Source organism: Saccopteryx bilineata, chromosome 3, assembly GCF_036850765.1.
Source record: "Saccopteryx bilineata isolate mSacBil1 chromosome 3, mSacBil1_pri_phased_curated, whole genome shotgun sequence".
NCBI lineage: Eukaryota > Metazoa > Chordata > Mammalia > Chiroptera > Emballonuridae > Saccopteryx > Saccopteryx bilineata.
This window is the reverse complement of record NC_089492.1, coordinates 212,540,837-212,552,204: the sequence shown is the minus strand read 5'-3', so window position 1 is coordinate 212,552,204 and position 11,368 is coordinate 212,540,837. Positions and strand designations below refer to the sequence as shown.

The 11,368-nt window shown below is 42.6% G+C and overlaps 1 pseudogene; it reads left to right on the top strand.

Moving 5' to 3' along the window:
• Positions 1–347: 347 nt before the first annotated feature.
• On the top strand, positions 348–846 carry LOC136328996 (cytochrome c oxidase subunit 8A, mitochondrial pseudogene; annotated as a pseudogene).
• The last annotated feature ends 10,522 nt before the right edge of the window (positions 847–11,368 follow it).

Below are 11,368 nucleotides of genomic sequence, written 5' to 3'. Positions count from 1 at the left end.
TTTTTTAAAATTAATTGTTTTCCTCAAGGTGTAGCTTTTTTACTACAGCATGTCATCTACATGTAAGTTACATAAATCAGATTTCTCATACCTAACAACAGAATGGAAATTAGTGACAAATAAGTGATTATACACCAAATTGAAAGGGTAAAGCTATGGACAAAGCCCAGTAGCTGGTCAGTCAGAGGAAGGCGTCTCATTTCCAGCTGGAGGACTTGGGGGACTCGCACAGTCCCAGATACATAGGACTAGTTCAGTATTAGCCCTCTTTCCCTATCTCATTCTTCTTTGCCTTCCTTTTGAATTTCTTTTATTATTATTATTTTTTTTTAAAGTAATTAAGATGAGCCATTTTGACTTTCCGACCTTGGGCTCCGACTGCTACCCGTCTACAGTCTGTTCTCTGCGATCATGTCTGCTCTGTCGCCGCTTCTGCTGAGGGGCCTAACTAGCCCGGCCCGGCGGCTCCTGGTGCCGCGTGCCCAGATCTATTCCAAGCCTCCGCAGGAGCAACTTGGGACCATGGAAATCGTCATTGGGCTCACCTCCTGCTTCCTGTGTATCCTCCTGCCATCGGGCTGGGTCTTGTCTCACCTGGAGAGCTACAAGAAGCGGGAGTGAAGGGGCTGTGCTCTCCCTCGCCCTGACCTGACCAACCCCCGCCTGCTACGATCATGTCTGCTGCATTCCTGGCCCACCTCCCCGGACCATGTCCTTCAGTTACAGTGACCTCTTCTGCAATCATGACCTCTTGATTTCACCATTGTGACATCCTGGGACCACATATTTCAGGTTATAAGGCTGTGCTCGGTAGGACCCCCCTTGTAACAATAAAGTTTATTTAAATCTTCAAAAAAAAAAAAAGTAATTAAGATACTGTCACTTGAGAGAAGATGTGCTAAGCACCAGTGTTACAAAGATACGTAAAAAGTAATTCATGTTATAGAAGAGCTAACTGACTAATAATGGAAGAGACCAGCATATAAGCAAATAATTGCTATGGCATGAGAAACACCCCATAATAGAAAAACTGAAATAACTTTATGGGAATTAGAAGAGGTGGGAGATTAACACTGATTAAATCCTGCTTTGTTCGTGTGGCTTAAAATCCATGGGACTTTCAAAGTCTTTCCAACCTTTCCCATTGTCTAATCTGCCCTCCATCTGTTCCCCAGCAAGAAAGATATCAGATCTTTTCAGATTGAAAGAGGTGGCCAATGTCATTGTCCCTATCACTCCATTGATGCCTGTCCTAAGGTGAGGCTTATCTCACTGACATTCTGCCAGTGGACATGTTTGGTACAATCTCGCAGTCCTTGAACATGCTGTCAACACTGAACAAATGACCAGATGGCTTTTCCCACCTTCTTACTTTGAGCCTTCCTGGCTACTGCAGCACCTAGCCCAGTCTCCTGCAACAAGTCACTCCAGACTGCTCCAGGCTCACCCGGTTCCCGTTGAACCCCCAGAATAGTTGTCTTCATATGTTCTTGCCTAGTCCTTTACAATTAAAAATAATAATCTATGTGCATTCTACATAATTTTAAACTGACAAAAAAAATTTTTCATCCTATGTTTAATTTCCAACATATTCTATGATGCCTATAAGCTCTGAATGGATTTTTATCAAAATCTTGGAGCTACATACTTAGTTTGTTCAAATTATAGACATATCTACCATATAACTTAGCAAACCCAGTTCTCATTGTCAAGTCAATCAGCTCCATTAGAATCACTTTCTGTCACTTTTTAAAAGTCTTACCTCATTTTTCAATTCAAATAAATATGTTAATGCCTCCTCCTGTGACAACCATCTCACTAATGAATTCTAACTAGAAGATAAATGGATGGATGGATGGATGGATGGATGGATAAACAAGTTCTTAGAGTCTTAACAAGAGTTTTCTCTTGGATGAAATAAGGCACTGCTCTATTCAGGATTTTCTACTGGCTCTAACAGGGAGCAAGGCATCCTGGAACTGCTCCTTTGTTTGGTGCTCTGGGTCAATCACATTCATAAGACTTAGGATTTGTGAGAGATTTGTCTTTCATTTATAAAGATTTTAAAAATGGGGGAGGAAAGAACCAGCAGACACTAGATAGACTTGGCAGGAAAGAGCATAATTGAAAATTGAGGGTCTAGAAAGTGATTCCCTTAAAATTATTTGAAGGGTTCACTTGTTCTCCAGTGAGCAGGTGTTCCCTGGGTTCTGTACACCACCAGCCTGAGGTCCCAGGAGAAGGCTCAAAATCTAACTCCACACATGGATGTGGGTGTTTTAGAGCAGTAGAGCTTGACAGGTTTCTGATCCATACCTTAGTTTTAAGAAACTCTCTCGTGGTTATATACTTAACTCCTCTAAGTTTTCTGTTGCCCACTAACTGTGACTTATTTTCATTTTGTTTCCTGACTGGAAGTTCAAGTCCTTGAATAAAGAGGCTGTGAAAACTTGTTTTAGCTCCTCTTCTCCTTTCCTCTGAAAAGAAAATGTTGGCTGAGGCATCTCTTTTTTGGCTGAAATTTATCTGGAAAACTACCTTGGTAATTGAAGGCTGGGTTGGTGAACATAGAAACCGGATTTGGAGTTGGATGGTCTTACTTATGACAGGTAGTTAAATAACTGATGGGTCTGACACCTGATGCATCTGTGAAAAAGTCTGAGGAGCCTCCCCTGCCCCTAACCAGGCCACACATCCCTCTGTAGAGAAAGAAACGTGTGTGGGAAAATATGCTTCTTGTTCCAGGGATATTCAGTCTTCTGTTTTATGAAGATTTCCTACTGGACTTACCAGAATAGTATAAAATGCTGCACTTGCCTTGGCTGGATAGTTCGGTGGTCGGAGTGTCATCCTAAAGCGCAGAAGTTGCCAGTTCCATCTGGGCAGGGTATGTACAGGAATGGATCAATGTTTTTGTCTCTCTCTCTCTCTCTCCACTTGCCTCTCCTTCTAAAATCAATAAACTAAACATTAAAGATCATGCCCTCAAAACAAACAAACAAACACGAAAGAAACACTGTATTTGCTGTGGTCTACAGTAGTGGGACATGTCAAGCTGTCAACCATGTTTAATTCTGTTCAGCCACATTTATATGCTCTGTATGTATCTACTAATAAAATGAAAGAGACAGAATTTCTGCTCTTAAGGACCTCAGAGATTATGGATGAAGCCAAGGTTTATACATAGAATTGCAGTTATAATGGTTACTCTCTAACCACCTACCCAAGAACTGCTTAAAAGTGGTTTTCAAGAGGCATTAGAAGTTGGCCACTTGGCTCCACTGTCTGGTTCTTGCCCAGTTCTACCCTCCCTCCCCCACTCCCACAAATAAGTATCCAAGTGCAATCCTTCCTTCAAAAGTGAATAATTTCATGAAGAACCTCCCAGTTGCTCTTTAGTGTTGCTTCATGGCACAGTCCTGGTAAGTTCATCCCAAAACACTATATTCTGATAACAAGATACTATTTCTATTTCTGCAGTGTTTTGTCTTTCCTGAGGACTTGAGCACATCTGCTTTGGGGCATGAAGCTGGAGCATCTGGGATAGGCAGGTGCTTCCAGACTTAGGCCTTTATGTAGTGACAGTTGCTACAGTTTTCACTATTGTTTGGCCCAGCTGACAGGAAGATTGCTATCCCTCCCAATGGGCACCCAGTTATCTTTTGAAAAGGAGGAAGTTTTGAGAAAGTAAAATTCTCCTATTTTAAGAACCTAATCAGGAACCGATTCAGAAAACAGTTGGCAATACCTTCATGTGTGATTCTCTAAGCCTTAGAGTCTAAGGCTAACAAAAATGTTTTGATGAAACAGCTGAATAGTTTTCATTTCCTATCTAAATAAATTTCTTTAAAAATACTGGAGTCATAGTTCAAGTGCAGAATAAAAGTACTTATGACCCTAGATAACAACAAGAGTACTATTAAGGTCAGGAAGGGACAGTTGTACCTGAGAGGTCTGGAACAGCAAGTGAGCAAGCCAGAATTTAGGCTTTATTCTGGCTTTTTTTTTTTTTTTTTTTTTGTATTTTTCTGAAGCTGGAAATGGGGAGAGACAGTCAGACAGACTCCCACATGCGCCCGACCAGGATCCACCTGGCCTGCCCTCTAGGGGCAACGCTCTGCCCACCAGGGGGCGATGCTCTGCCCCTCCGGGGCATCGCTCTGCCACGACCAGAGCCATTCTAGCGCCTGGGGCAGAGGCCAAGGAGCCATCCCCAGCGCCTGGGCCATCTTTGCTCCAATGGAGCCTTGGCTGAGGGAGGGGAAGAGAGAGACAGAGAGGAAGGAGGGTGTAAAGCCAGGAGCCACGGCTGCCACTATCAAAGCAGCCTGGCCCATGCAGGTTCGCATTGGATTCGGACAGTCAGTAAAGAAACAATGGAGCCAAGAACTGGTGGGCCATTATTTTTAATTCTAGCTTGCACCCGGCGGGCAAGTGAAAACACAGACTGGGCTCCAAAACCCACTCACATTCAGTGCTCACAAAGCTACTGACTTATCCAAGTGTCCTAGAATCAAAGGTTTCTAGCTCACCAGACTTATTCACCTCTGTTCCCCATCTCCTTCCTTCTCCCTGCATAAACTGCACAAACTGGCCTTTCACTCAACACTCGCCATCTTGGCTGCTTCTCCTGGCCTACTCCACGTGGCCTCCTTCTGCTCTCTGCTCTGCTCTCTCCTCTAAATGATAATCTCAGGAACCAAGAGGGCAAGCTCCCGTTCTGCCCCCATTTTATAGTGTAGGAATCCAAACCTTTAATCCAAAATACAAAACAGGGAAGTCTCTAATACAAAGTCACTTCTCTGAGACATGATTGGATTGTACCGCCCCACATCAAAAAGGGTGGGAAAGGCTTAATCCCAAAACCAAGCCCCAGGCTACAAGGATTCTCAACACATATTAATATCACCTGGGCGACGGCCTCACGTGGGCAGCACCATCTTTGACAAAGTGAGCATAATATATTTTATCTGCCCAACAGAGGGGGTGGGGGGGTGGAGAAACAAATGGGCGCTTCTCCTATGTGCCCTGGCCCGGAATCGAACCTGGGTCCCCTGCACGCCAGGCCGACGCTCTACCGCTGAGCCAACCGGCCAGGGCTCTGGCTTTTTTTTTTTTTTTAATGTATTAAATATCTTTGGCTAAATTTGACCTGATTAAAGCACAGTGGAAAGTCGGGGGCAGGGGGGTATAACCCAGAAAAGATCTTAACTTTCCACCAGATTATCAGTCTGGAAACAAAAATGAGATTTTCCCCCATTTATTTATTTATTGATGGATTTTAGAGAGAGAAAGGGGAGAGAGACAAACATCTATTTGTTCCACTTATTAATGCATTCACTGGTTGCTTCTTGTATGTGGCCTGACCGGAGATTGAAGCCACAACTTGGTGTATTGGGAAGACACTCCAGCAGAGCCACCCATCCAGTTTTTGAGAATACATGTGTATCCAAGGGAGAAAAAAATGAAGCGTTCTCTTTGCCAGCACAGCAGCTGAGAAGAAGCCAGGTGCAAGCTTTGGCCACAAGACAAGTTTTATTTTCTCCCCACCACTATTCTTTCCCAATTCCTGCACCCCACCCTCCACCCCAACACTCTACCCCGCTCTATCCCCATTAAAAATCAGAAAAAAAATAGAAAAAAGAAAAACGTCGCTATGATTAATGGCCAAAGAAGCAGAGCAGATGTACAATCCTCATATATTTTGGGTTTGGATCAAATTGACTCCTCTCAACTCCTCTTCCTAAAGCCCAATGATAATCCTTTGTGACCTGCCTCCCTTCTTCCTATTCCTTTTCCAGGCATGCTAATTCAAGTTCCAGGTCAGGACTGAAGAAGGACTTGAACTGGCTTTCTCTGATGGGTCCCTTAACTATCTCAAGCCCCTGCTTCCTAATTGAACATGTCAGCAGAAATCAATGCAAAGCAACTTCTGTAGGAGCAGCTGCCAAGGCCCATTCCCTCCCGCAATGCCCATTGTCCCTCCTCGAAAGAGGATATTTTTCTGTTGTCACATTCTTGGGCAATATTTCTGAAGCTTGCTCATCCTGCCACTCACTTCCCCCACCTCCTTTCCTGTGCCCCCAGAACAAGACATTAGGAGGGAAACATGAGAGACTTTATTTTAGCCTAATTGAACAATAGCCTTTATTTCATCTTGAGTAAGACAAATGGGCTGTCTGACTTCACTTCTCACTTTATCTGTAATGAGGTTCCTTTCCCAACTGTTTACTACACAGTATTAAAAAGCACTTTGCAGCACCTGCTGGTACATTCCATCAGAGGGAGTCAATGGAACAGATGAAGACATATGAGAAAGCCAGGGAGATAAGGTGCCTTTTATGAAACTTCAGGTTCCAGACCTATTAGAAAGAACTGCTTCCCCCTCTTCTATAAATTCAGTGGCAGGGGGAGGGGGCGGCCTTTTTCTCCTTTGCAGCAAAGTGGTTTTTATAGGACAGGACAGCACCTGGCAGGTTTTACCAGGGTCAGACCAAGGTGGATAACTAATTGCAGCCATTAACATCCAGGTGGTAAGAAATTGGCTGAATTGCAAGATCCTAATAAGCTATTAGCATCTCTATCTTGGATGCACTTTTGTGGACCCTTCTCTCACCAACAGTGATAAAATTTATGTCTGTTCCAGCTCAGGCTCTATCCCCAGCTGTTCTTTGAAGAGATGGGCACATTCAGATGTTGATGGCTACAAAGGTGAGCTCCCAGGAGCAGACCCTGCCCAGGTTTTTGACACTGAGTGCTGTGTGACCTTACATGAGTCACTAGGCTTCACTGCCACATAATTTCTTCCCTTTCAAAATAGGAAGCAAACATATTACACTGACATGTATTCTGGTATAGGTAATAAGTAACCATCTGTTGAATGTACTGAGATTTTTATGTAAGAATTAAGTATGGATACTTTATAACATTACAGCCACAATCTCATTCAAAGCTTTCATTCCACAATTTGAGGGCTTACTACATGCATACACGTAGTGGGAAGCGAGATAAGACATAGAAACATAAAAGTGAAATAAAAGACATAGTTATATTTGAATGGGAAGTCAAATTTTTTTAAAATTTTTATTTATTGATTTTAGTGAGAGAAGAAGGAACAGAGAGTGAGACAGACAGGAACACAGATCTGTTCCTGTATGTGCCCTGACCAGGGATCTAACCAGCAAATTCTGTGCTTTAGGGCAATTCTAGTAGTCTAACCAACCAAGCTATCCGTCTAGGAAAGAATAGGAAGTCAAATTTCTATTCCTAATCCAAGACCCTACCAAAGCCCTTTCCCGACTGCCTTCTTTGGTATCTAAGGTTCATTCCATAGCTGATCAAAGCCTTTATTACCTTCTACTATCATCTGCTTTTTCAGCTCCCCCTACCAGACTATTAGCTTCAAAAAGAAAAACTGTGTCCCATTCATTTATTTACCCCCAGTCCCTAGTTGCGTTCCTGAAACACAGTAGGTGTGCAATGTTTGTGCATTAGGAAATGGTTGGAGTGAATAAATAAATGCCAAATACAGACCGTAAGTTCTAAAAGAGAGGCAGACATGCTATGGTTGGAAAAGTCCTAAAATAGGAGGAACCACAGACCTAGGTGTAAATCATCACCTGTCATTCTATAAAAGTCTGATTTGGGGCCTCTGAGCCTCAGTGTCCACATATAAAAAATAGGTACGATAACACCTGAATAAAACAGAGTTATTATGGGAATTAAATGAGATAACATAGGCAAAGCACTGCTACAGAAATTTTTCTTATCCTGTGCCCCTTTACCCTTTCAATGGTTGGAACACAGCATTGGAGTTCAAGGAAAGACCCAGATTCAATTGCAGATTTCTAGGTTATTGAAAAAGTAAAAAAAGTCATATAGCACAGGAGTAGATAAATTCTCAGGGAGAAAGAGAAGAGAAAGAGTCCAATGACAACATTTTTTTAAGTGAGAGGAGGGGAGATATAGAGACAGACCCCTGCATGCACCCTGACAAGATCCACCCAGCAACCCCCGTCTGGAGCTGATGCTTTGCCCAACTGGGGCCATGCTTGCAACAGAGCTATCTTTTTAGCACTTGCAATGGAGTCTCCATGGAGCCATACTCAGCACCCGGGACTGACATGTTCAAATCAATTGAACCATGGCTGCAAGAGGTAAAGAGAGAGGGAGAGAAGGAGGAAAGGGAGGGTAGAGAAGCAGATAGTCTCGCCTCCTGTGTGCCCTGACCGGGAATCGAACAGGGACTTTCACATCCAGGCCAACCCTCTACCGCTGAGCCAACCAACCAGGGCCTGATGACCTTTTTTTTAAGTGCCCATAATTACAGGGATGGTGTTAAAGAAAAAAAAATTCCAACACTTGTTAAAGTGTAAAGATTTTTTTCAGGACCACGCAGTGGGGGTCACAGCTGTCACAATAGGAGAGAGGCAGCACAGCAAGTCTAAATACAGTCAAGGCAGCTGCAGGCAGCTCTAAATGTGGGGGTCTGTGGATGGAAAGTGCTCAAAGGAGATATCAAGGGAAGAGGGATCCTTGCTAAACTAGCTTAGGATTCTTCCTGAAGGCAAACCAAAGTGATCAAGGGGGTGGGGGGTGAGGAGAGGGCAGGAATTCTCACTAAACTGATTTAGGAGGATTCTTGCTACAACTGGACTAGGCAGGTTGAAGACAGGCCCCAAGAACAAGGCCTTGTTGAGAAGAGGGCTCAGAGGAAACTAATGTATCATCAGGAGAGTCTTTGTCAGAGGGGCAATCATGAGCTTAGAGAAAAGACTAAAGAGAACAGTGTGGCAAGGGGCAATTCAAGAAGAGAGTAGTGAAATCTATGGAGTGTACAAAGACTAATCTATATCCATGAGTATTTTGGGTATTTTATTTTATTTAGAAAATTAAATTTAACAGGGTGACGTTGATCAACAAAAGTATATAGGTTTCAGGTAAACGTTTCTATAGCATTTGAACTGTTGATTATGTTGTATAACCATCACCCAAAGTCAAATCATTATCTATCACCTTATAGTTATCCCTCTTTATATTCTTCCCCCACACCCCTCCCCCTCCCCAATCACTTCACTTTTATCTATGTCCATGAATCTCACTCAGCTTTATATCCCATCTGTATGTGAAATCATACAGTTCTTAGCTTTTCTGATTTACTTATTTCATTCAGTACAATGTTCTCATTGTCCATCCATATTATTGTAAATGGCACTATGACATCATTTCTTATGGCTGAGTAGTGTTCCATTGTATACATGTACCTCTTCTTCTTTATCTAATCCTCTATTGAGGGACACTTGGTTGTTTCCATGTCTTGACCACTTTGAATAATGCTGTCATGAACATAGGGGTGCATGTGTCTTTAAGTATCAATATTTTTGAGTTTTGTGGGTATATACCCAGTAGAGGGATTGCTGGATCATCTGGTAGTTCTATTCTTAATTTCTTGAGGAACCACCATACTTTCTTTTATAACTGTTGTACTAATTTGCATTCCCACCAGCAGTGAATGAGGGTTCCTTTTTCTTCACAGCCTTTCCAACACTTGTTATTACCTGTCTTGTTGTTAATAGCAATCTAACAGGTGTGAGATGATATCTCATTGTAGTTTTGATTTGCATTTCTTGAATTTTTTTTTAATTTTATTTTTTTAATGGGGTGACATCAATAAATCAGGGTATATATATTCAAAGAAAACATGTCCAGGTTATCTTGTCATTCAATTATGTTGCATACCCATCACCCAAAGTCAGATTGTCCTCTGTCACCTTCTATCTAGTTTTCTTTGTGCCCCTCCCCCTCCCCCTTTCTCTCTTCCTCTCCCCCCACCCCCCATAACCACCACATCCTTATCAATGTCTCTTAGTCTGGCTTTTATATCCCCCCTACGTATGGAATAATGCAGTTCCTGGTTTTTTCTGATTTACTTATTTCACTTTGTATAATGTTATCAAGATCCCACCATTTTGCTGTAAATGATCCGATGTCATCATTTCTTATGGCTGAGTAGTATTGAATTTTTTTTTTTAAGAGAGAGACTGGAAGGGAGAGAGATGAGAAGCATCAACTCATAGTTGCATCACTTTAATCGTTCATTGATTGCTTCTCATATGTGCCTTGACAGCAGGGGAGAGGGAGGCTCAAGCCGAGCCAATGACTCCTTCAAGCCAGTGACCTTGGGCTTCAAGCCAGTGACCTTTGAGCTCAAGCCAGTGACCTTGGGATCAAGCCAGCAACCTTGGGATCATATTGATGGTCCCATGCTCAAGGCTGCAACCCCATGTTCAAGCTGGCAAGCCTGTGCTCAAGTTGGATAAGCCTGTTCTCCAGTGACCTTGGAGTTTTGAACCTGGGACCTCCAGCGTCTCAGGTTGATGCTCTATCCACAGCACCACCACTGGTCAGGCAGTTTCTGGGTCTTAATTTTGAGTCATTAAAACTTTTTTGGTACTGTGATTATCAAAATTCTCATTAAATTTTCAACAGTCTATTTATCAACAATAAAAGACACAATTTATGGAGGACTAGGGAACTTATGAATATAGCCATCTTAAAATGTCATATTCAAAACCATACACTATTTTTTCCCAGCAAGATTAGACCAAAACAGTGAACAGTGGTGATATAGCTTCCCTTGTTCCAGATGTGCTACTTTTATTTCCTCCTTTGGTTACATTCACTTTCATAGCCACCCCATGTTGCTCCTGGCTCAGACTGAGTCTGTGGTTGACTAAAACCACATTACTTTTTTTTTTTAACTTAAACTAAGTCAGAGGTTATTTCACAGTACACTTACCTCATCAATTATTTTGAAACTAAGTTAAAATTCTATTTGGACCTAATGAGTCTGATCTGCTAGAATTTTTCAAAAGTATCGATTCAGATACCCAACCTTTTAGTTACCCCTCCCAGGTTTTTGTCACCTGAAATTCAATTGTTGTGCCTTCTGTGTCTCCATACTTTTGATTTTTTAAAAGTCAAATAGCACTACACTAGAAATAGAAATTCAGTTTACTTATTAATCTACCTACCTTGTGGTATTTTTGTTTAACTGCTTAAGATTTTTTTTTTTTTTTTTTTTTGTATTTTTCTGAAGTTGGAAACGGGGAGGCAGTCAGACAGACTCCCGCATGCGCCAGACTGGGATCCACCTGGCATGCCCACTAGGGGACAATGCTCTGCCCATCTGGGGCGTTGCTCTGTTGCAACCAGAGCCATTCTAGTGCCTGAGGCAGAGGCCATGTTGCCATCCTCAGCTCCTGGGCCAACTTTGCTCCAATGGAGCTTTGGCTGTGGGAGGGGAAGAGAGAGACAAAGAGGAAGGAGAGGGGGAGGGGTGGAAAAGCAGATGGGCGCTTCTCCTGTG